The sequence below is a fragment of the Neofelis nebulosa genome, chromosome 1 (genome assembly GCF_028018385.1).
Source record: "Neofelis nebulosa isolate mNeoNeb1 chromosome 1, mNeoNeb1.pri, whole genome shotgun sequence".
Lineage (NCBI taxonomy): Eukaryota > Metazoa > Chordata > Mammalia > Carnivora > Felidae > Neofelis > Neofelis nebulosa.
This window is the reverse complement of record NC_080782.1, coordinates 79,976,103-79,998,012: the sequence shown is the minus strand read 5'-3', so window position 1 is coordinate 79,998,012 and position 21,910 is coordinate 79,976,103. Positions and strand designations below refer to the sequence as shown.

General features: G+C 36.9%; 1 long non-coding RNA gene across 1 annotated transcript in view; it reads left to right on the top strand.

Annotated features, from left to right (window-relative positions):
• The first annotated feature begins 901 nt into the window (after positions 1 to 901).
• LOC131509975 (uncharacterized) overlaps positions 902 to 21,910 on the top strand; it is a 34,510-nt gene continuing 13,501 nt past the window's right edge. The window contains exons 1-2 of the long non-coding RNA XR_009260838.1: positions 902 to 1,070; positions 3,048 to 3,207. This is a non-coding gene — a long non-coding RNA (uncharacterized LOC131509975). The remainder of the gene's footprint in view (positions 1,071 to 3,047; positions 3,208 to 21,910) is intronic.

Here is a 21,910-nt window from a genome sequence, read left to right as displayed (position 1 = left end):
TATAAGTTCAAATCATCCAATGTGTTGACTTCATACACATATTATGCAACACTTACATATTGTGTTACCTAACATCCTCCATCATGTCACATAATTAACATTTTTTTCTGTGGTAAGAACACTTAAGATCTACTCTCTTAACAACTTTCAAGTACACAATACGGTATTGTTAACTATGGTTACCATATTGTACATTAGATCCTCAGAATTTATTCATCTTATAGCTGGAAGCTTGTAGCCTGTGACCAACACCTCCTCATTTCCCCCACCCCTCCCGCTCCTGGCAGCCAACATTCTACTCCTTGATTCTCTGAGTTTGTTTTTTTAGATTCCATGTATAAGTGAGAACATACAATATTTGTCTTTGTCTGTCTGACTTATCCTAGTATAATGCCCTCAAGTTTCATCCATGTTGTCACAAATGGCAGTATTCAAAGGAAATGACTTGTCATTGACATCAACTGACATGGCAATGACTTTAGCAATTATGAACAATGACATAATATTCTGAACAATTTATTTCCACAGTTTTGATGAAATAAATATTCAAAATATCTAAAAATATGGAATATAAAATATTCCATAGATACAAAAAATCTGAAGAGTATTATAAGTCATTCATTTAATTCCCAAAGTCTGTTGTAATGTCCAAGGCAAAAGTAAATACAAACTTAAATGAAAATTTCATAAATATGTTGCTCTCTTTGCACATTAAAATCTCTTTCTTAAAATGTATAAGATAAACTTAAATTTTAAGGATCATAAACTCCATGAGCATTACTCCAAAGTTCACATTAAAATGGGTAGGAAGAGCCACTCATCTGTTTGTAATGAAGACTATGTAAATTGTCTTGGGGCAATTTCATTTTTCTCACTTACTATTCCAACTCCAAAGGCCAGTACAATGGAACCATGGCCCTATCTCCATCCACCTTGCCAGAAGGGAACTGCAGTGGGAGAAAACCAAGTTAATGAGGAGTGAGAGAAGACATTAAGGACCAGCTGAGTCCCAGAGACAAAGCTGAAAAACCATCCAAGGAGGTTGCCAGACTGTAACAGCCACATCTCAGGTACTATAAAGCAACAAATCATAATTCAGTTGGTTACTGTTAATTTTTGAAAGTATTTTTAGGGGACTGAACGATCATTTCAAAGTCTAAGGGTACAATTCAGTGGCAATTCCTGCGGGCTGAGGTGCTTTAAAGCAAACAACAGTAGCTGCATTGTTGTTCTCTGTCAACCTGCTTTTGACAATCAATGGAATCAAGCTGGTGAAGAACTAATCAAACCTTGATGGGTATGGGACTGTCTTGAAATAAACTCCTCCCCTGGGTTTTTAAGGCATCAGCTCTGGCAGATGAGACCTGCAGTCAATCAGATGTGTGATTGCATCATGTAAACGACACCCGCTGGACTTGCCTTATTTGCTTTTATGAAATTCCTGTCAGTTTTGAGACATAAATAATTCAAGCAAATGGCTTTGGACACCAGAGACTGCCAATTATTATTGTGTCACCAACTCGCCACCATTTGTTTTGGTCACCAGAGTATTTCCTTTAAAAAAACAAGACTTCTGACTCTGAATAAGTTTCACCTTAACGCAATTTTCTTTTCCTCCAATTTATGACAAACTAGTTTTATTTGTATTTTGAAAGAAGAAATGAAAACTTATCATTTAGAATGTCTTTTGTGTTTCTTTGATTCCTCTGCAAAAGTTCAAATATAATAGAGTTGGGAATTAAATAGTACAAGCAATTACATCAGAAAAATGGAGCAAAGCACTTTCGGTATTTTTAAAAGAACCATAAAATTCCCAGAGTACAATCAACACATTTAAGAATTCAAGAGAGAGAATTACAATGCTTACATCAGTCTAATAACTGAAATGAATCCAGCATTTCCATTTTAAAGCCACTAATCCAAGAATAAAGGGGAGATGAAACAAATTCAGACAGCTATAAAAGAGCTATGTTTGGGACTGACCGTGGTGGCTTCGCCTCTAGTTTAGGATTACCTCTGATAGAGCCAGAAGTTGCTAGGTGGGCTGCAAAGTCATGCTGTCTTCTTGGCCCTGTCCCCCCTGTCATTAGCAAGATGGTGAACAATGGAATTGATGTCTGTATCATTGATTTTATGTAATACAAATTTTATTATGGCACATTCTCTGCTCTTTTTTTCAGTTCTTCACTGTGCATTGTAAATCACCATCAGAATGTTTTTATACTTTGAAGGCTAATGCCACAAGTTCTATCACCTCAGCTAGCTGTAAAACAAAACAAAACAAAACAAACAAAAACAACCTACTGAAAATTAACAGTAGCATGACTTATCCTTGAGCACAAACGATTTCCAGAACTAAAGCTATTTGATTTGGTTCTGCTCTTCACACTTCCATAGGAGAGAAAAGCAAAAAAGCACAAAAAATAAAATAAAATAAAATAAAATAAAATAAAATAAAATAAAATAAAATAAAATAAAATAAAATAAAATAAAATAAATAAAATAAATAAAAAAATAAAGTTCCCAACTCTGAATTAGTCATTGACCGTCTGTACTTTAAACTGCTGTTCTATTCTGGTGATCAAATGAAGCTCCATGAGGTGCTCAGCCAGAGCCAGTCAATAAGTCATTAGTCCTCTCAACACTCTTTTGTCATAGCTAAGATTCAGATTCAGTGACTATTGCCATTATTAAAGTGTTAGTCACTCCAAGAAGAGCATATCTGGTATTTCTGAAAGGTGAACACACTGTTCAAATGACTTGTGATGCCTTCCCACAAAGTTTGAGATGCATCAGCTCTTTCCTTGCTGTTATGATGAAGAGAATGCTCCTGATGTAGGATTGCTGGATTTAGCAAATAAAAATAAAGGATGCTTAGTTAAATTTGAATTTCAGATAAACAACAAATAATTTTTTAGTATGTCTCATGCAAAATTGGAGATAGACTTAAAAATTATGTTCCATACAAATTTTGAAACATACTTCTACTAAAAATGTACTCATTATTTATCTGACATCCAAATTTAAGTGAGCGTTGTGTGTTGTAGCGGGCGTTACTACCGGACGACGTCACTTTAAGTGGACAAGTGAGACTGCAGATGAAGGAACTGATGGCAGCAGCTGATACTACAAGCTAAAAGTCAAGTAGCACATAGTGCCGCTACAGATACTTTCTTCCTGCAAGCAAAGGGAGATTTGGCTGGTAAAGTAAGTGAAAGGAGACTCTGGAGAGAGGCCAAGCCCTGGGGAGAGGGGTGGCCAACAACAAAGGCCTCACTGGTGCTCATGGGCATGTAATAAAGCACGCGCACCTGCTCCAAATGCGTTTGCACCGTAAGGTGGTTTCCCTGTGAACATTCTTTTCAAGACTAATGATGTGCGACTATAGTAGTCAAGCAAAGCCAGGAAAAGACCTTAAATGGAGAAACTAGTCATCCAGCTTGTTTTCATAATCACCCCTTCTTTTTTTAGGGGTCTCTGTTCTACCCAATCATTCAAAGGAACAAAGTCAAAAAAGTCAAAGTTTATGACTTGAAGCTGACTTTATTTTGAAGAAATTTCCCAAGAGTCTTTTATCACAAATCTCAGATACATCTTGTGTTAAAAGTGTATTAAAATAGCAGAAAACAAACTGCATTCCTATTACACGTGTGATACATAAAATTGTGGATGAATATAGAGAGATGGGGGAAGGAGACAGGCGATAACGAAGGCTAATTGATAGTTCAGAGGTAATTTTTATAATTTTCCTATAAAGCCATGATTCTTATGTTTATCTTCATCTTGATGACTCGAAACCCTACTGTGTCCAGTGCCTGTAAAAATGCCTAAATATGGGTTTTATGGCCCCCCAAGTAATCTACTCTGTGATTATCTTTGTGCCCTTACAAACATTGCTGAATAAAACAAGCACAGGAGATTGAAAGTATGGATCCCCCGGTGTGATTTCTCTCTCCTTCCTGCCCATTCTTACCTGTCCTTTAAATATAGTCATGTAGGAGCCAGTGGACAGGTATATTTCTAACTAATGAAGCAATGAGTATAATATTCATAATAAATATTAAGATGACCTTAATAAGTGAATGGCTTAAGACCTATGTTGCCCAATATGGTAGCCTCCAGCCACATGCAGCTATTTAAATTTAATATAAAATTAAATAAAATTTAAAATTTAGTTCTTCAGCAGCACTAGCTACTTTTAAAGTACTCAATAGCAACACATGGCTAGTGTTTCCTAAAATTGGACAGCATAGATATATGACACTTCCATCATCACAGAAAATTCTTTTGGGCAGTATTGTTCTTTAAGTTATATTTTCATAATGAACCAGGAAAGGTACACATATTTTTAGGTTCCATTTTGCCCAACAATAATTATGAGGAAATAGAAAAACAATAAATAAATTTTAAAAGACATAGTTAAGCAGTGTAGTTGGATTAGGCTCTACGAATGGAACAATTTCAGGACAGCTTTGGGTAAATAAAGGCAGAAAAACAACACATATGTAAGTACGCATTTCAAATAGAAGTAAGGATTTGCTACTGCAAGTGTTATTAGAAATAGGCCCCATTGAGAGCACTGAAACAAGACTGCCAATGTAAACCTATTTACCACTTACTAGCTGTTTGGTCATAGGCACGTTATTTGATCTCTCTGTGCTGCTGTTTTTTCATCTAACAAATGGAGTAATAATAATATCTACTTTTTCAGCACAACTACCTCATCTATGTAATTGGTGCCCCCTGGAGTTGTGTAGCACACATCTTGTGCAACTCCATAATTAGACTCTCTTCACTGGAATTTGAGGGGATTAAAAAAAGCAAATTCATTTAAAGGACTTAGACAGTACTTGGTATATATTAAGGCACTCAGTAAAAGTTAGCTACATTTAGCCTCTTTCACAAAAGGAAATTTCCAAAAGGGAAGAATCAAATAGTAGAATTTGAAAGTCACTCATAATTAGGATGACCAATAGATGTGGTAATGTGTTTCTTGTGCTTTTTTTTTTTTTCTTTTCTCTCCTATGGAAGTGTGAGGAGCAGAACTAAAATGAAGTAGCTTTAGTTCTTGAAATCATTTGTGCTCAAGGATAAGGTATGCTACTGTTCATTTTCAATGGGTTGTTTTTTGTTTTTGTTTTGTTTTTTGTTTTGTTTTATTTTTTTAATATGAAATTTATTGTCAAATTGGTTTTCATACAACACCCAGTGCTCATCCCAAAAGGTGTCCTCCTCAATACCCATCACCCACCCACCCCTTCCCTCCCACCCCCATCAACCCTCAGATTGTTCTCAGTTTTTAAGAGTATTTTTTGGTTTGCCTCTCTAACTTTTTTTTTCCTTCCCCTCCCCCATGGTCTTCTGTTAAGTTTCTCAGGATCCACATAAGAGTGAAAACATATTGTATCTGTCTTTCTCTGTATGACTTATTTCACTTAGCATAACACTCTCCAGTTCCATCCACGTTGCTACAAAAGGCCATATTTCATTCTTTCTCATTGCCACGTAGTATTCCATTGTGTATATAAACCATCTACACATTCAATGTAATCCCAGTCAAAATTTGTTTTGTTTTAGAGCTAGCTGAGGCCATAGAACTTGTGGCATAAGACTTTAAAGTATGTAAAAAACATTCTGATGGTAATTTACAAGGCACAGTGCAGAACTGAAAACAGAGAAAAGAAACAGTTACCAACTGGACTAAGCAGTTTCTCAACGAGCAGAAATTTCAGTTTTAAAACCAGGAAAACCCCAGGCAAACCAGGATGAGCTAGTTATCCATAAAAAAAAAAAAAAAATTAAAAAGAAGGAATATATTTAACCCCAGGAAAGATCCAGAGTGTATAAAATTTATTCACGCTATTCAATGATTATCAATATTAGTAATAGCATCTGGATAAATATAATGAATTCTTCAAGCAAAATACAAGGGTCAGTGGATGAACAGGATTGACATGGTTCTTCACATTAATGCAGAGATTTGCATGAGAGCAGAAAATAGCACAATCCCTGTGGCTTGTGGCTTTAAAATAACAGCACTGGATATCTCAGCATAGGATCAAATGGCTGAACTAGAGCTGCTTTTTTTTTTTCCTTTTCTTTTTTGACTGATGTGAAAAGGTTTGACTGTGTATCCCCCTAGCCTCTAGCCCTGGAAACCTCTACTCCAAAGGAAACTGCTGACCAGAAAATCTTTCATTGCTACAGGGCATCTTGTTGTGATGCACTCTTTTTTACAAACCACAAAACAGGAACTGCATTTCGTCCCTACGTATTTATTGCATCACTTTTGTTCAAAAGTAATCCATACCTTGGCACTTGGAGAAAGGAGGCTAGACGTGGTGTTGGTAATGGTCTTAATTAAATCAAGTATTTATGATTTCCTCTAAAGCTCTTTATTCACACAGCCTAGAGCAACAACACAACAGGGCAGCAGCAGTCAAATCAGTAGAAGAGCAGATAGAATTAGCAGGGTGATCCTAAAGTGCAATATGCCATTTTACTCTACAAGTCTCCCTTCAACTAAGCACTAAATTGGATTTTATTGGGCAAGCCCCAACCGCTCAATGCTTTTATGAGTCCCAACAACCACAGCATTATTGTTCATCCACATTGCTTTGGAATGCTGAGCGATAATAAGGGAGAATAACAGGTCATTCCAAATGGAGATCTTCTTACTGTGTAGAAGTTGAATGTGTCTGTTTTCCATGAGAATTCTTCCTGCCTAAAGCTCTATTTCTTAAGTGGTGTTTAAGTGGCTTCCCCACCAGCAGAGTGGTCAACGTGAGGCCCTGGACATAAAGGGAATATTATCCTTTGTTTCCTTATCTGCTTCAAAGTCAGCATCTTTGATCTTTGTCTTTATAAATATGTGCGCAAAATTTTATAGCAGCTGTTCCTTTATCAGTTCATGCTTATTATATGAATATAATAATGGGGGGGGAGGGGCCGCAGGAGTGGTACTGAATGGGCACAGTTCACTTAGAGCACACTAGAGGGAAAAGGAAAACATGAATACAGAGAAACCCAAAGTCAGCTTCCAGTTAGGGGTGATCATCAATGACAGGGCAGCAGGGATAGAAGTAAGTTTCTGAAAGTAAAAACAGATGTCATTTTTATTTCACTTAAATTATCTGAAATAGTGTGAGGAGGCATTAGGGAGGAGTGGTAGTTTTATGTTTTGGATGATAGGTCACCAGAATCAACATTAAAATGGATTTTTGCCTCTGAATACTGACAAATTGATCAGCATATCAGGAGGAATAGAAGACTACTAAGGGATAAGAGGAGTTATTAAAATCATATGGCAGATACCCCTCAACATAAAGTCTCCTGTCGGTATTGGGCAAATTATCATGCAAAATTATTTGGCTTTAAAGGCCAATAGATGGATTCTGATGGCTAATAGTTTTAACCATCAGGTTTGTATTGTGTAACATACCATTTTAAACAACAGGTCAAGGTTTGAGTCTTCTTCATGGAGTCCACATCAACCATTAGTCTTCAACAAACATCCTTACAAAGCTCAAGGCAGAATACCAATCAGGCCAGGTACTCATTCTTTCTCCTGTATGTAGGAGAGACTTTGAAGTAAATGAAGCTTCATGCATGGAATAGATGAAGAGACCCATGCATTGGGATGGAAATCAGACTGAATAAGAAGTTAACAAGTGAGAGAGTTTCTAACTTGAGAGTGAATTAAATGATTGAAGTCTAATCTAGCTATTCTGCTGACTTCTGGTGCCATTTTTCACTTTATTATGTCCCTTGGTTTTCTGTCTGCAAAATTAGAAGCAGTAATCCTACACTGAATGTGGAGAACACCAGGTTATTGCACCAAGTGTTGCAAATCATCACAGACACTTGAGCCTAAGGCTTGAAAGAAATTGGGGCATGCCTAAAATAGATCACATCCCAGGAAGATAAATTGTTTCATAAAAATTAAAACTATTATCCTCGGTCACTGTAGTAGACTTCTCAAAGCCTGCGATATTCACTGGAATCAGACCCTGACACTACTGAGTGAGAGAAAAGACTGTGGACGATTTTGTAGATTAATAAAATTTCTTTTTTTTTTTAATGTTTTATTTGTTTTTGAGAGAGACAGAACATGAACAGGGACAGGCAGAGAGAGAGGGAGATACAGAATCCAAAGTAGACCCCAGGCTCTGAGCTATCAGCACAGAGCCTGACATGGGACTCGAACTCACGAACTGTGAAATCATGACCTGAGCCAAAGTCAGACACTTAACCGATTTAGCCACCCAGGCGCCCCAATGAAGTTTCTTGACAAATATTTTTTCCTTTAATCTATCTGCCTGTAAAACAATATTTAGAGATAGTTCTTGAATTCAAGATTGGAAAGTCAAATCCATCTCAACATGGGAGAAAGACTGTTTCTAAAGATTTTCTATAAAGGAAATCCAATTAACAGATCAAGCTTCCTATATATTTTATGTAGTTGTTGAAATAAATAACTAAGAAAACGAAAGCTCAAGCAGTTTGCTTGTAGGAAGCACCACGTAAATGCAAGTGTTCATCTCAACATGGCAGGAGTGCTCCACCAGTGGTTTCCAACTCACCAGTTCTGGTTTCCAGAGATTCTGTATACCTTTGACCCTCTGTTATTCAAAAATTGGATACAAGTAGTAAACTTCTCCCTCAAAATGAGGTTTTAAGGGGATTTTCAAAATTGAAAATTCCCTTTTTATAACTTCTCAAATTTTAAAAGAGAAAGATAAAATAGTAGATTAAAAAAAGAAAACAAAGGGGCGCCTGGGTGGCGCAGTCGGTTAAGCGTCCGACTTCAGCCAGGTCACGATCTCGCGGTCCGTGAGTTCGAGCCCCGCGTCGGGCTCTGGGCGATGGCTCGGAGCCTGGAGCCTGTTTCCGATTCTGTGTCTCCCTCTCTCTCTGCCCCTCCCCCGTTCATGCTCTGTCTCTCTCTGTCCCAAAAATAAATAAAAAACGTTGAAAAAAAAATTTAAAAAAAAAAAAAAAAAAAAAAAAAAGAAAACAAAGAGGTTAATAGCTGAGCTGGTAACAGGTTAGCATTCTGATATTAGGCAGATACAACTAGGAATTGGTTAGATACAGAAGTGTTATTCTCAAATGGTTCAGAAATATAAACAATTGGGAATCTGAGTAAATGGTATAGTGGAACTCTGTGCATTTTACTACAACTTTAGTAAATTTGAAATCATTTCAAGACTAACACTTTTTAAAAATAGAAGTAGTTTTTAAAACAAAAAAACAAAAGAAAATGTTTTTCTAGACCAGAAATTCCCAAAGAGTGGTGTCTGGACCGGCATCATCACATAAAAACGTGTTAAGAATGCAAGTGTCATATTTAATGAAGAATCTGTTATTCACTGCAAGAGAAACTTTGCCAGACTCAGAAGCCAAATGATACGGACAATAAAGGGAAGGACCCATATGCAGATATGCCTCTTGGTTAGTGGGGAGACATCTCAGGCACAGGAGAGAGATAGGAATCCAAGATAGGAATCCATCTGAGGTAGCGGGTACACAAGCAATCCAAAATTCTGGGCTCTCTTTATCTGAATCTTTATGTTGGGGATGACCTGGCCCATGTGAAGGTAGAAATCTCACTACTAAGGAGAGCTAAAAACACAAGAACCCGGCCTTTGACAGTGGGCAGAAAGAAGGTAATATGCTAACACTGGATTAAATATTCCTAGAGAGTATATACTCCTTGAAAAATTACTACATTCATAATAACATCCCCAAAATAGCATTTTTTTATAAACTATTTTATTTTATTTTTTAATGTTTATTTTTTTGAGAGAGTGGGAGAGGGGCAGAAAGCAAGGGAGACAGAGGATCCGAAGTAGGCTCCACACTGTCAGCAGAGAGCCAGAGGTGAGGCTTGAACCCATGAACCATGAGATCATGACCAGAACCAAAGTCAGATGCTTAACTGACTGAGCCACTCAGGCGCCCCTAAAATAGCATTTTTAATACTATGCCAACTGTGATGATTTATAATAAGCTTTCACTTTTAATCTGAAGACGATATGCATGCTCACTGTCCTCATATAACTCATAAATAGCCTAAGATAAGTACACAGGAGCAATTATTCCACAAGTAAGGTACAAATCTCCATAGCATTTTAGTGGAAGGGCAGTTATCATTTAGTTGTAGCAGAGGGTCAGAAAAGGTAAAGTTGATGTTTGAAGTGGAACTAGAAAGCACAGTCTTGAAAGAAAAACTGCATATTTCTCTCTTTGCGATTTCTAATGAGGAGAAAAGTTTCTGGTGAAGGGAGGGCCAGGATGGGAACTTTTAGCATGGGCCTTGTATAGCAATGGTTTGACGAATCAAGATAATAAACCAGAATTGGGAGCCAAAATGGAATTCATATAGAAAAGAACATTTCAGATCTAGAGAGTCTATGGAAAATAGTGATTACAACAGAGCGGAGAGACAGAATTTACCAGCATAGCACTGAACTGTGACTGGGACGCAGAATATGGGGCTCTAGTCTCAGCAAAGCCATCAGGTAACTGTGTAGTCTGGACAATTCATTTACCCTTTCAAGACCTCAATTCAATTTATAAAATAGGAGGTGAGAGGGGTGGGGCTCTGAGTAATGATCTCTAAGTCTCCTCCTTCTCTGAGAGCAATATGGTTTCCACAACACAGAAGCTCAGGAAATATGGATTGATTTGAGAGACAGCTGAAAAGACTGCCTTCTGCAGGTGGCTTTGAAGATGCTCTTACAGAATTAGAAACAGAAACTGACTTGCCAGTTCAGCCTGGGCCTGCAAGCTTTGTCTGCTATGATTAGCACATCCTCATACCTGGACACTATCTTCAGAAAGATTGCTAGCTGCTGCCATGATTGTAGAGAAGTCACTGTAGGACACCATCAAAATATGGTGTCCCTCTGAGAGGAGCTAACCCTTCAGGCCATGAAATCAAATAGTTTTATTTTCAATTATGAAGTAAACATTTTCAGGCAACCCACCAAAATATTACAGTCCACGCAAATTAATAAGGTGGTTGTAGACAGAACTCCATGGATGAAATTCTTTTTAAAGCAGTTGTAGCCTAAGGTTCCCAGTTTTACCTGGCAGAATGAAGCTGAGGTGAACTCATCACTCTTCATGGCCTCCAAACAAGGAACGTCAAACAGGAACACCTGGGCCCAATTAGAAACTTCATTTTCCTTATGTAGTAACTTTTATTGTCAAAATTATTGCTCCAGCTATCCAATGTGTTTTACCTGCTCTAGGCAACCGAAGAGACTTAAGCTGGAAATTACCTGCGAAATCTCCATAGTATGGACAGATAAAAGATCCAGGTGCTTCCTGTGACAAGCAGCACAGAAGCCTGCAATATTGATCGGTTGCCTAAATTTACTAAGAAAATCTCGGCAGAGCAAATTTACTTGAAATTTATGTGCCAACAAGTACTGGAAATTATAAAGAGAACTCACACTGGAAAAAATATCCTTTATTTTAATTATTTTCCCCCATTAGTGATATGATCTTTGAATTTGGAAACCAAATTACTATAGACAGACAAACTACCTATTGGTTAAAATAATGAGTTAAAATAGTGATTACATTGAAAATGTATTTTTCTTTTTTTTGTATCATTATCTTATATGTAGCTATCTTAATGAGTAGTTCTCTTTTTTTTCTTGAGTTTATTTATTTATTGGGGGGGGTGGGTGGGAGGTGGAGGGGCAGAGAAAGAAGGAGAGAGAGAATCTCAAGCAGACTCTGCACTGTCAGCGCAGAGCCTGACGTGGGGCTCAAACTTAATGAACCGCGATCATGACCTGAACCAAAATCAAGAGTCAGACACTTAACCAACTGAGTCACCCACGCACCCCAAGTAGTTTTCTTAATAGTGTCTATTGGTAGGGGTGCCTGGGTGGCTCAGTCAGTTTAGCTTTCAACTTCAGCTCAGGCCATGATCTCATTGTTTGTGAGTTCAAGCCCCACATTAGGCTCTGTGCTGACAGCTCAGAGCCTGGAGCCTGCTTTAGATTCTGTCTCCCTCTCTCTTTGCCCCTCTCCCACTCACACTCTGTCTCTCTCTCTCTCTCTCTCTCTCTCTCTCTCTTTCTTTCTCTCTCTCTCTCCCTCTCTCTCTCTCTCAAAAATAAATAAACATTAAAAAAATTAATAGTATCTGTTAGTAAATACAAGAAGGGAAATAGGCCTTATATACATAATGTTTATATTCACAAATTACTGCAGACATTCTTCCAATTTTAATGGCTAACTTTTTATTCTAAGCATATAAAAACAGGGGAATACAATGTTTTTATGAAAATGTTCCTAATTAAATTTAACTCAAACCTAAACATTCTCCCTCCCCCCTAAAAAATTCCTGAATGCTATACTTTCTTAAAATCCACCAACAAATAACATCTTGTGAAATTTCTAAGAATCTATTATTTAATAACTTTAATTCATGTTTATTGAATTTTTTTATTTTTATCATCAATGAGAAAAATTAGTTTGCCATACAATTTTCAGTATCTTGTGTGGGCTCTGATAGATTCAAGTTTATGTTTTTGTCCATCCTAACTAGTCCCCAGGGACAACTTGCTAACGCCCTTTTGAACAACAAGAACTAAGAGCACAGTTGTTCTGATCTATGATGTGAAAATACAAAGAGAGAATGCTATTTAAGAAGAAATTTGCTTAAAGAGCCAGTCTAATTAAGTAGAGGATTCTGTAATTAAATATAGATACTGTCTGCCAGATGAAGAAGCCCTGCTTCTGGAAACCAACAAAGCCTCAGAGTAAAGGCTTCATTCTGCACATCAGTCTAGACTTCTTTATTAGCACTGGGAACACATTCACAGGGATAAAAGAAAGTGTCTCTCATTCTTTGCTTTCCACATACCAGACACAGATTATTGTTACAGGGCATGGATAATGGACTACTATCTTTCATAATATAAAAGAAACATGCATTCAAAACTTCTTTTACAGAGCTGTTAGTGACTCCATATTTTCAATGTCAAACAATGTTAGTAGTTATCTTCTTTTGAGATAAATACAGCCAGAAATACGGAAGCCTTCCCCAGTCTGCATTAGAACAGAGAAATTGAACCGTAAGTTGTAGAGATGTTAATCATAGATGGCTATCTTAAAGGATGACAAAGGACTGTTACATGAAGGTATGGGAAAATTAGTGTATAAGGAGTTGAAGGATTGGCAAGATGAGTGGAGTGGGGGACAGAGTTTGCAGAGATGATTCTAGATGAAGGTAGGGGTTCTGGAGAACAAAGTTCAGAAAAAAACTTGGAGCTTTTAGGGGATAGTTTAATCCAATTTTAAAGCTATTTGAAGGAAAATACAATAAGAATTGAAGTGAGAGCAGTCAACCTGGGATAGTATAGTAAGATGCTGCATTTCAAAAACAAAGAAGAGGCAATGTGAGTAATATATGTCAGAAACTTTGGCAGATCAGAACTCAGTTAATACGTAGGAAAGAAATTGCAAATAAAGCTGAATATACCTTGAAAAAAGAAGATTCTTTCTACTGAAGGATATAATATAAGAAAGTTCCATAGTGACCTGGAATGAAAGATGGTTAAGTTAGAGACCTAGGAAGAAATAGATATGTCCTGAGGAAGCTAGTCAGTTTAAAGAGATGTAACATGAAGATTTCTCTCTCTTTGGGAAGAAAGTCCTTCTCCTTCAGCACACATGTACTCATGCATGTATGCACACTTACACACACACACACACACACACACACACACACACACACACAGACTCACTCACAAATACACATTGAAATTTCACTAAAATTTAACACAGGAAATGGTGACCAAAATAATTTTTGGACACTTCTCTTTAGTGAAAGACTTTGAGATGCCACTTTTATCAAAGAGAACAAATGTGTCATGGGCAGAATGTTAACTAACATTTGTGGGGGGAAAAAAACTAATATTGTTTGAATCAGGTATTCTTGAAGAAATTCATCTCTTCAATACAGTTAATCACTTGAAGCTAAAAAACTAAAGAGAAATAGTTTCTTCATCATTTCTTTTGCCTCTGCATTCCCCATCAAATTTTCCATTCTCCTAAACCGTGTCAGCTTTGTGGAAAAACTGAATGAGAACTTTTCTAGCAACTATGCCTCTTGTCAATAAAGGTCTGGTATAACATCTGACCTAATTATATACAGATAGAGTCATCATCATTACAATAATTTTTTTATACTTCAAAATCAAATAGTTCATTTCAGGAATGAATATTTCATGACATAGACAGACTTTGACCCTGTTATGTCTTAGTCTTTCAAAAAGTAAGGAGCAATTTTTTGAAAGAGAAAAGAAGGAAAGTATTCTTTGTTTGATGATGATTTTCATTTTGAATTCTATTTTGGAAGCTAATATCTTACTTTAACTACATTGTCTGAGAATTTGTCCCAGTGTTATTAAGGTCTATATGTTTTAATTGGTCTATAATTAAGGCATACCATCAAGGGTCCTGTACCTGAGTAACTCCATTCCTTCATTTACCAACATTTACTAGGCACATATTTTACTCCAGGTATTGTTACAGGCACAGAAAATATAAAGAGAACCCATCCCATCTGCCTTCCTAAAGTTGAGTCTCTTGGAAAAAACAAACAAAACAATAATTACAAAACAATATGTCTATGCTGAGATTCAAGAAAGATATCCTGGGTGCCATGGTGCTTGAAGTATCAAGCAACTGGATGAAAAGGAGAAATTGGTGTTCCAGGCAGTGGTATCGACATATACAGTGCTGTAGAGGTATGAGTACTTTGGTGGATTTGAGAAATTGCCTGTGGATAGAGAAAAGGAGAGTAGAGAGTGGAGGAGATGAGATTTGAAAGTAGAAAGATTAGTCTTATGTGATAAATTAAGGAGTTTGAACTGAAGTCTACTCTCATAAAGTTAAAGGAAACTTCTGGAGGATTAAACAAGGAGTAACTTCAACAGGTTTTCATTTTAGACTGCCCACTCTGTAAGCAAGATGGAAAATGAATTAGTGGGTAAAACCATGAGAAGAGCTATGCCAAAGCAGGGTGTGTGGGCCTTGCCAAGTGTTAGGCAAGAAAACAAGTTCATTACTGGATGTTTTAATTTGCAATTAGATAAACTCAAATCAGCCCATTTTAAACTTGGAAGAAAAGCACCTAATTTATTGACAGTTATACTGGAAAGGCAAGGATGAAACTGGATTTACTCAAGATTGAACAAATAGCATCAAAGCATGTCATCAGAACTCAATCCTTCCCCTCTACATCTGCCCATGTGTTGAACTCACCTTGTCAGGCTTCTCTGTGTGTTGAGGAACTTGGCATTCTCAGGATCATTTCTTGTGAGCTCAGAAAACATAAGTAAAAGAAGGTCCCACTCTACCTTCAATTCAGAAAATTCTGGAGGCAGATGGCCTGGCTGGGTCTTGTGCTTTTTCATGAAGCATTGTGGTTACAAGGATGGAGCATTCTAATTGACCAGGTGTGGGTGCTCATCTCCATGGCCATGGGGGCAGAAGACTATGATAGGCAAACCAAAAACCCCTAGAAAGGTAATATGTAAGGATCTGTTACCTAAAGGAAAGATGGGTACTATATGCAGAAAGTGGGAAGAGATTTTGTATAGACAGAAATAACAAATGTCCACTATGGTTTAGCAGCTAGGTGGATACTGACAAGGACATGAATTCATTTGGGGAATTATTGGTTAAAGAAAAGAACAGATCTAGGAGATATTTAGAAAGCAAATTGATAGGACTTGACAAGTGCCCCATAGGATTGTGGGTAACCAGTTTTGAACAAGATGGTATGGCATTTGAATTTTCTGTCAGGAATAGAAATTGTGTAAATAGGAAAAGCCGAATCCCAAAAACGTAGCTGCATCTGGCATTGTGTTTAACAGATATAGCTACTAAAAGAAAGATTTGGGGAGAGGTGAGAAAGAGGGAGAAGTTAGAAATCACCTCTATTTATCTGCTTAGACCTAATGAATGGTGCCATTAACCTCAGTGGGAAATAAACTATTGGGAAAGATGGTCTATTGTTTTTGGTGGTGTCTGGAACATTAGAAGTCTGACACATCACCACAAAAAGAGATAACAAGGAATTGGTGCCAAATTGTCATCCCATGGGGTCTCCTGATACAGTAGTTTCAGAGCAAAACAAACCTGAATTAGGATCCCAAGGCCTATCTGGATAGTTGTATGACTCTAATCAAGTTGACTATCAACTGGTTCTTCAAATATAAAATGGGGAGAATGGCAACACCCCCATCATATGTAATGTACATAAGTTGTCCGGCATATAAAAAGAATTCAATAAATTGCATGTTCCCTTCTGACCAGCACCCAAAGGAAATAAATTACCAAAGACTGAGTACTAATTCAAAGTGAAAAGAGGAGTATTTATCCAGTCCATACTATGTTCCAGGACTCCTGAGTATATGATACTATATAAAAGAGGCAGCACTTCTAACCTCAAGGAGTTTTCATCCTTATTGGGATTACAAAACAACATAATTTCAGAATGGAAAAAGTATTTTGAAGGAAATAAACAGGATGATGTGATAAAGGGAAACTAACTAGGGCAGTAAGCCCTACTAACTGACAGGTGATTACTTTAGACTTTTCCATCCTGGAGAGGAGAGAAATTTACCTTTAACAGAAATAATACCTACTCCACACATGGCTTTACCTTCCCAGGAACTCCCACCAACACCACCCTCCAGAGACTTAGAGAATACCTGACTGGTTTGTGTGGAATCTCACACAATATTGCCTCAAACCAATTTAGAATGTTTTGGGCCCCCCCAAAAAAGTGCAAGAATGGGAAAGTAACCACAGGATCCACCTGCCCCAGCATATACCGTGCCACTCTTGAAACAGCAATGGAATGGGCTGGTACAAGCTCAGGTAAGAGATTGGATTGGGAGCAACACCCTTCAGAATTGGGGCATATTCTTCAAAATACAGTTTATCCACTGAATCACCAACTGATTCTCTAACTCTATAATGTAGATCTATGATACAAGACCACTAGTAATCATATATGTACAATATGTATGCAAAGAAATTGATACTCCATAGGACAACTCATTTCCAATGAGGGGAGAGAGATTGTCACTGACATCTGCTATTTTCTGTCCCTGGTAGAGCAAGGGATAAGTTCTGTGATGTAATCCATATAGCTCCTCAGAACATCCCTAGAGGATCAAGCAGAGTTGACCATTATATTGATCAACTAGAGAACACACCATTTGGAATTGGCTTTGACTCTCTCTCTTTCCCCTGTTTTGTTCCCCCTGTCCTACCCTCCTATCTCCCTAGATCACCTCCCCAAATAAACAAGCTCTTATCTCCAGCTCTGCTTTCTAATGACTCAGGCTCAGACCCTACGTTTCCTCTAATCCCTTTCCTACCCTTTATTATTTTTGCCAATTCTGTGCATTACTATCTGAAATATTGCTTGTAGATACTTTGAAATGTAGTATAATGCAGTGTGTGATTTGTAATGGTTATATAATAAACTTGACCCTCATACCTTCCAGTAACGCATCAAACATGACCCAAAGAGTTCTTTATTTTGGATGACAAATTTTGTGAAATTTAACATGAGATGTTCTCCATTCAAGCTGAGCAACTTAAATAGGAGTTTTCCTTTAAAGGATGTTTCTTGATTACAGATTTTCAAATAGCTATGAAACATAGTGATTGAGGGGCGCCTGGGTGGCGCAGTCGGTTAAGCGTCCGACTCCAGCCAGGTCACGATCTCGCGGTCTGTGAGTTCGAGCCCCGCGTCAGGCTCTGGGCTGATGGCTCGGAGCCTGGAGCCTGTTTCCGATTCTGTGTCTCCCTCTCTCTCTGCCCCTCCCCGTTCATGCTCTGTCTCTGTCTGTCCCAAAAATAAATAAAAAACGTTGAAAAAAAAAATTAAAAAAAAAAAAAAAAAAACATAGTGATTGAACATTGGCCTCTGATCATTCAGCTAAAAATTGGGACTGTACCATGAATTCTTGATCATCCATATTAATTCCCATGCTACTGAGAGGCTCCCTTTAAAGTCTTTGAAGTATAACAGGTATTATCTCCAGATTATTAATGTTCAAGAGAGCTCACTGTTTGCCAGTCTGTGGGCTTAACCTTACACAAATATTATTTTAATATCTGTTAATCCTTTAAGTTGAACAATTTTTTTTTTCTTTTCAGCAGCAAAAATAAATTTACTCTTGTTCCTGTGATAACGGATAACTGTTTCCCTAGACAAGGATTTGAGAAAATGCTGATATGGTGGTGCCAGGCTACTTGCATTGTTCATGCAAAAGCTTGAAGCATACACAATATGTTGGCTTTGTATAAAGATAGAGGCTTAGGAACTGGAAGGTGTGAAATGTCTTTCCTCACTGTTGTTTGCTCACATCCTGGAGAGACCCACAAGGCTGATAAAGCTGAGCAATCATTCATTGAAGGGTTTGTATAGGTTTCTGTGTGGGAACACTGCAGACTCAGCATGGAAATGAAAGAATGTGGAAAGGTCTCCTGAGAGAAGTCTCAAAGCACTTCCTGAGAGCATGCCAAAAGGAACCCCTGAAGAAAAGAACTGTGGATTGCACATAGTGGATGAAAATGCAAGACCCTTGAGTCAATTCCCATTAAGTACACTTTCCCTTCTCTTGTTTTGTAGTCCCCTAGGGGGCATCAATTATTTGCACCCCAAGGTACAAGATTTCCCATTTTCCTGAACAAGATGTCTTTGGAGAACTTAAGACAAATTTTCCTTTTACTTCCATGGCTTGAACTCTCCCTAAATTGTACTCCTTTAGTTCAGTTATTTTGAAAATGGAAAAACAAAAGAGTAAACTGCAGTAAGACCTACAAGGTGCCAAGTAAATTCAAAACAACTTACAATTGAAGTTTTCTCAACTAAAAAGTCTCCATACCTTGAAATTAGGGAGGCTTTACTCTTTCCAAGCACAACTATGGTTGGAGAAATTTGTGTAATCCCTCTGGATTCAATGAGGAGTTGGCAATTAAAAAGACAACAGCAGGGAGGTCAGAACTCCAGAATCAGTAATGGCCCAATCTGACTCATTAGCAATGAGAAATACCAACTGAAATCCATTACTAACAGCAATGCCGGTTTTTTACAATCTATTCTTAAATCAGTCATTATTTGGGAAGAAAAGTCATCACTATTGTGATCTTTAAGAGAATCCTCATATACTTAATGGAAAGGTTGCCTTGTAAGATGACTTAAGACAATAGATTTTTCAAATTGCTATGAAATCTAGAGGATACTTGAACAAAGGCCTTTGCATCTTAGTGTTAAAATCTGTTTAATGAATTGTTGAAACACTGTTACAAGATTTGATTTCCTGATATTTTCTTTCCCCAAAAAAGTCTCGAGAATATATGAAAGTCAAACTTAAACCAGTTTATATGTAATATATTATTGGGAAATCTATTATTATTATTATTATTATTATTATTATTATTATTATAGCAGGTTGTTGTGTAATTACAATTATTTATCTCTGCACCTAAAACAACTTACCAATAAGCAGACTAAGGGCCAATTTATGCCCAGCAAAAAAGGGGAAGAGTGTTTATTCTACAGTTTATTGTCTGTTTAAAGAAACAGAACAAAGTGAAAATTTAGGGCAACTGAGTTTTAAATATATTTTCATGTTACTGTGTTGGCTGGTAAGTCTGATTAGTGTTAAAGCAAAACTGGTCTTAGAAGAATGCAAAATCCTTTATGTTTAGGAAAAAAAATCAGTATCTTTTATGATTTATCCAGAGCATAGACCAATACAAGTAAAATATAATATGTTAGACTAATCATTGTATTTTGTTTCTATCTGGTTCGTTCTCAGATACTTGGGAAGAAAAATAAGTGGGAGGATAAATTAAGTTGTAAGAGGAAGTTTATATGAAGAAAATCTTGAAAATTCATTATTCATTCAAATAATATTTACCAAACTTTAATAATGTGCCAAAGCATGATTTAATAGTGGTTTTGCCAAAACATTTGCAATTTCTCCTGGCACCTTTTTTAAGCACTTGGCACATAGCTTGCACAATGTATACCCTCAACCAAAACTGACTGAATGAATGAATGAATGGGACAAAGAGAACAGTGGGTCTTTTCCTGTCTTGTAGACAGTAAAATCAATAGAGATGACACTGTTTCCTAAAAGATACTATTGCTTATTTAACATTGCAGTTTTTAATTTCTTGATTATATATTATATGTATTATACACTTTAGCCTGTATATTACCTAATCTCTATTTTATTTAATGATTTAGATTTTATTCTAAAACCAAATGAAATTATTTTATTAGTGCTTAAAGTGTATGTGGTAAATAGAATTAAGATCCTAGAATAGGCAAAAGATGTGATAACAGGCTTTGATTATAAGTTGTTGTGTTGGGGGACCTTATGCATTCATGACATATTTTAATCCACAGAAGTTGAAAGGCAAGACCTACTACAAATTTTAAAGGACTTGTGAAAAACAATTTTATACAAATTTGTCCATCATTTATGAGGTAAGAGATGACTTTTGTTGTCATTTTAAAAATATAATATTGATTAAAATTAAGTTCAGGAAAAAGAATTGAATTAACCAACATCCAAACAAATTTTGAGAAACAAAAAGAAATCAGAAAACATATCATATCTTCTATGGAAGGGAAGACAGTGGTCTTGTCTGGTTATGTTCAAACTAACTCTTGAGAATCATAATCCAATCTCAACCATACAGCCCTGCCTGCATTTAAATTCTGATTTTTAAATTTCTTATCCTATTTGTGTAACATCTGGTATGAACACTGAAATCTTTACTTTCATTCCAAGCATAACGTTCCTGAATTCTACCATCAGGACTCCCCCTGTCTTCTGCTACTTCCTACCCTTTTCTTGTCCTTCCTCCCCACTCTCCCCCGCTTCACCATGATAATCCATTGATCCTACTCCATCACACAAGGGCTTTTAGAAATTCCAGGGTCCTTGACCTGTTCTTCAGATCTTCTGTTCCAATCTGTACCGTCAACATTTTAAAATAGATTCAAAATGGAAAAATTCTTCCTTGGGATAGGTAGATTCAGAAGTACAGCACTTGGAGCTAAGACTTCTTTGCTCATGATTCCTTCTTCGTAGAAGAGTTAATGTTACTGAGGGAAGGCTCAAAAGGAAAGACAATGTTGTATCCTATTTCTTAAAACTCAACACCTCTTATATCCTTATCTTTCACTCTACCCTTCCTGTCCTGGCTACTATATCTGAGCTAACTGATGCCCAGAAATGAGGTCAGAGCAACTTCTAATGCGAGAATAATATGATCAAGGATCAAGGAGGAAGAATAGTGTATTCTTTGAAAACCACTCTGCAGCTTTCACAGCAGCGTAATTAATGATTAATGAGCTGTCCTTTTGTTTGTGAGGATAATACCACTGGCCCAAGACTGGACATTCCTTTCGAATTATTGTTTTGGAAGTGGGGAATGACTGTACAGAATCTTCCACAGCTCATTGATCATTTGCTTTTTATCAAGCAAGTTACAGGTTGGATGCCTAGGATAAGAGAAGTCCGTGACTATTGAGAATCTGTATTTTTTAAATGCAAGGGTGGTGTTGATTCAAATTTTTTGCTGGTTTCCTTTTTTATTTCATCCTTGGAGACTCCTATTTTCTTTCTTCCTTGCTTTTTCTTCCTCTACTCTTTTGAACTTATTTTTTCATTCTTCACGTTTTGACACCACCTCATCATCACATGTTTTCCTCACTTCATCCAAAATGGATTAAAGCTTTCATAGCATATTAATAATCAAGGATTTTTGCATCAAATATTTCTTATTTGTGTACATAGAATTGTCTTTCAGTAGACTTGATCAAACAAGGTGGGCT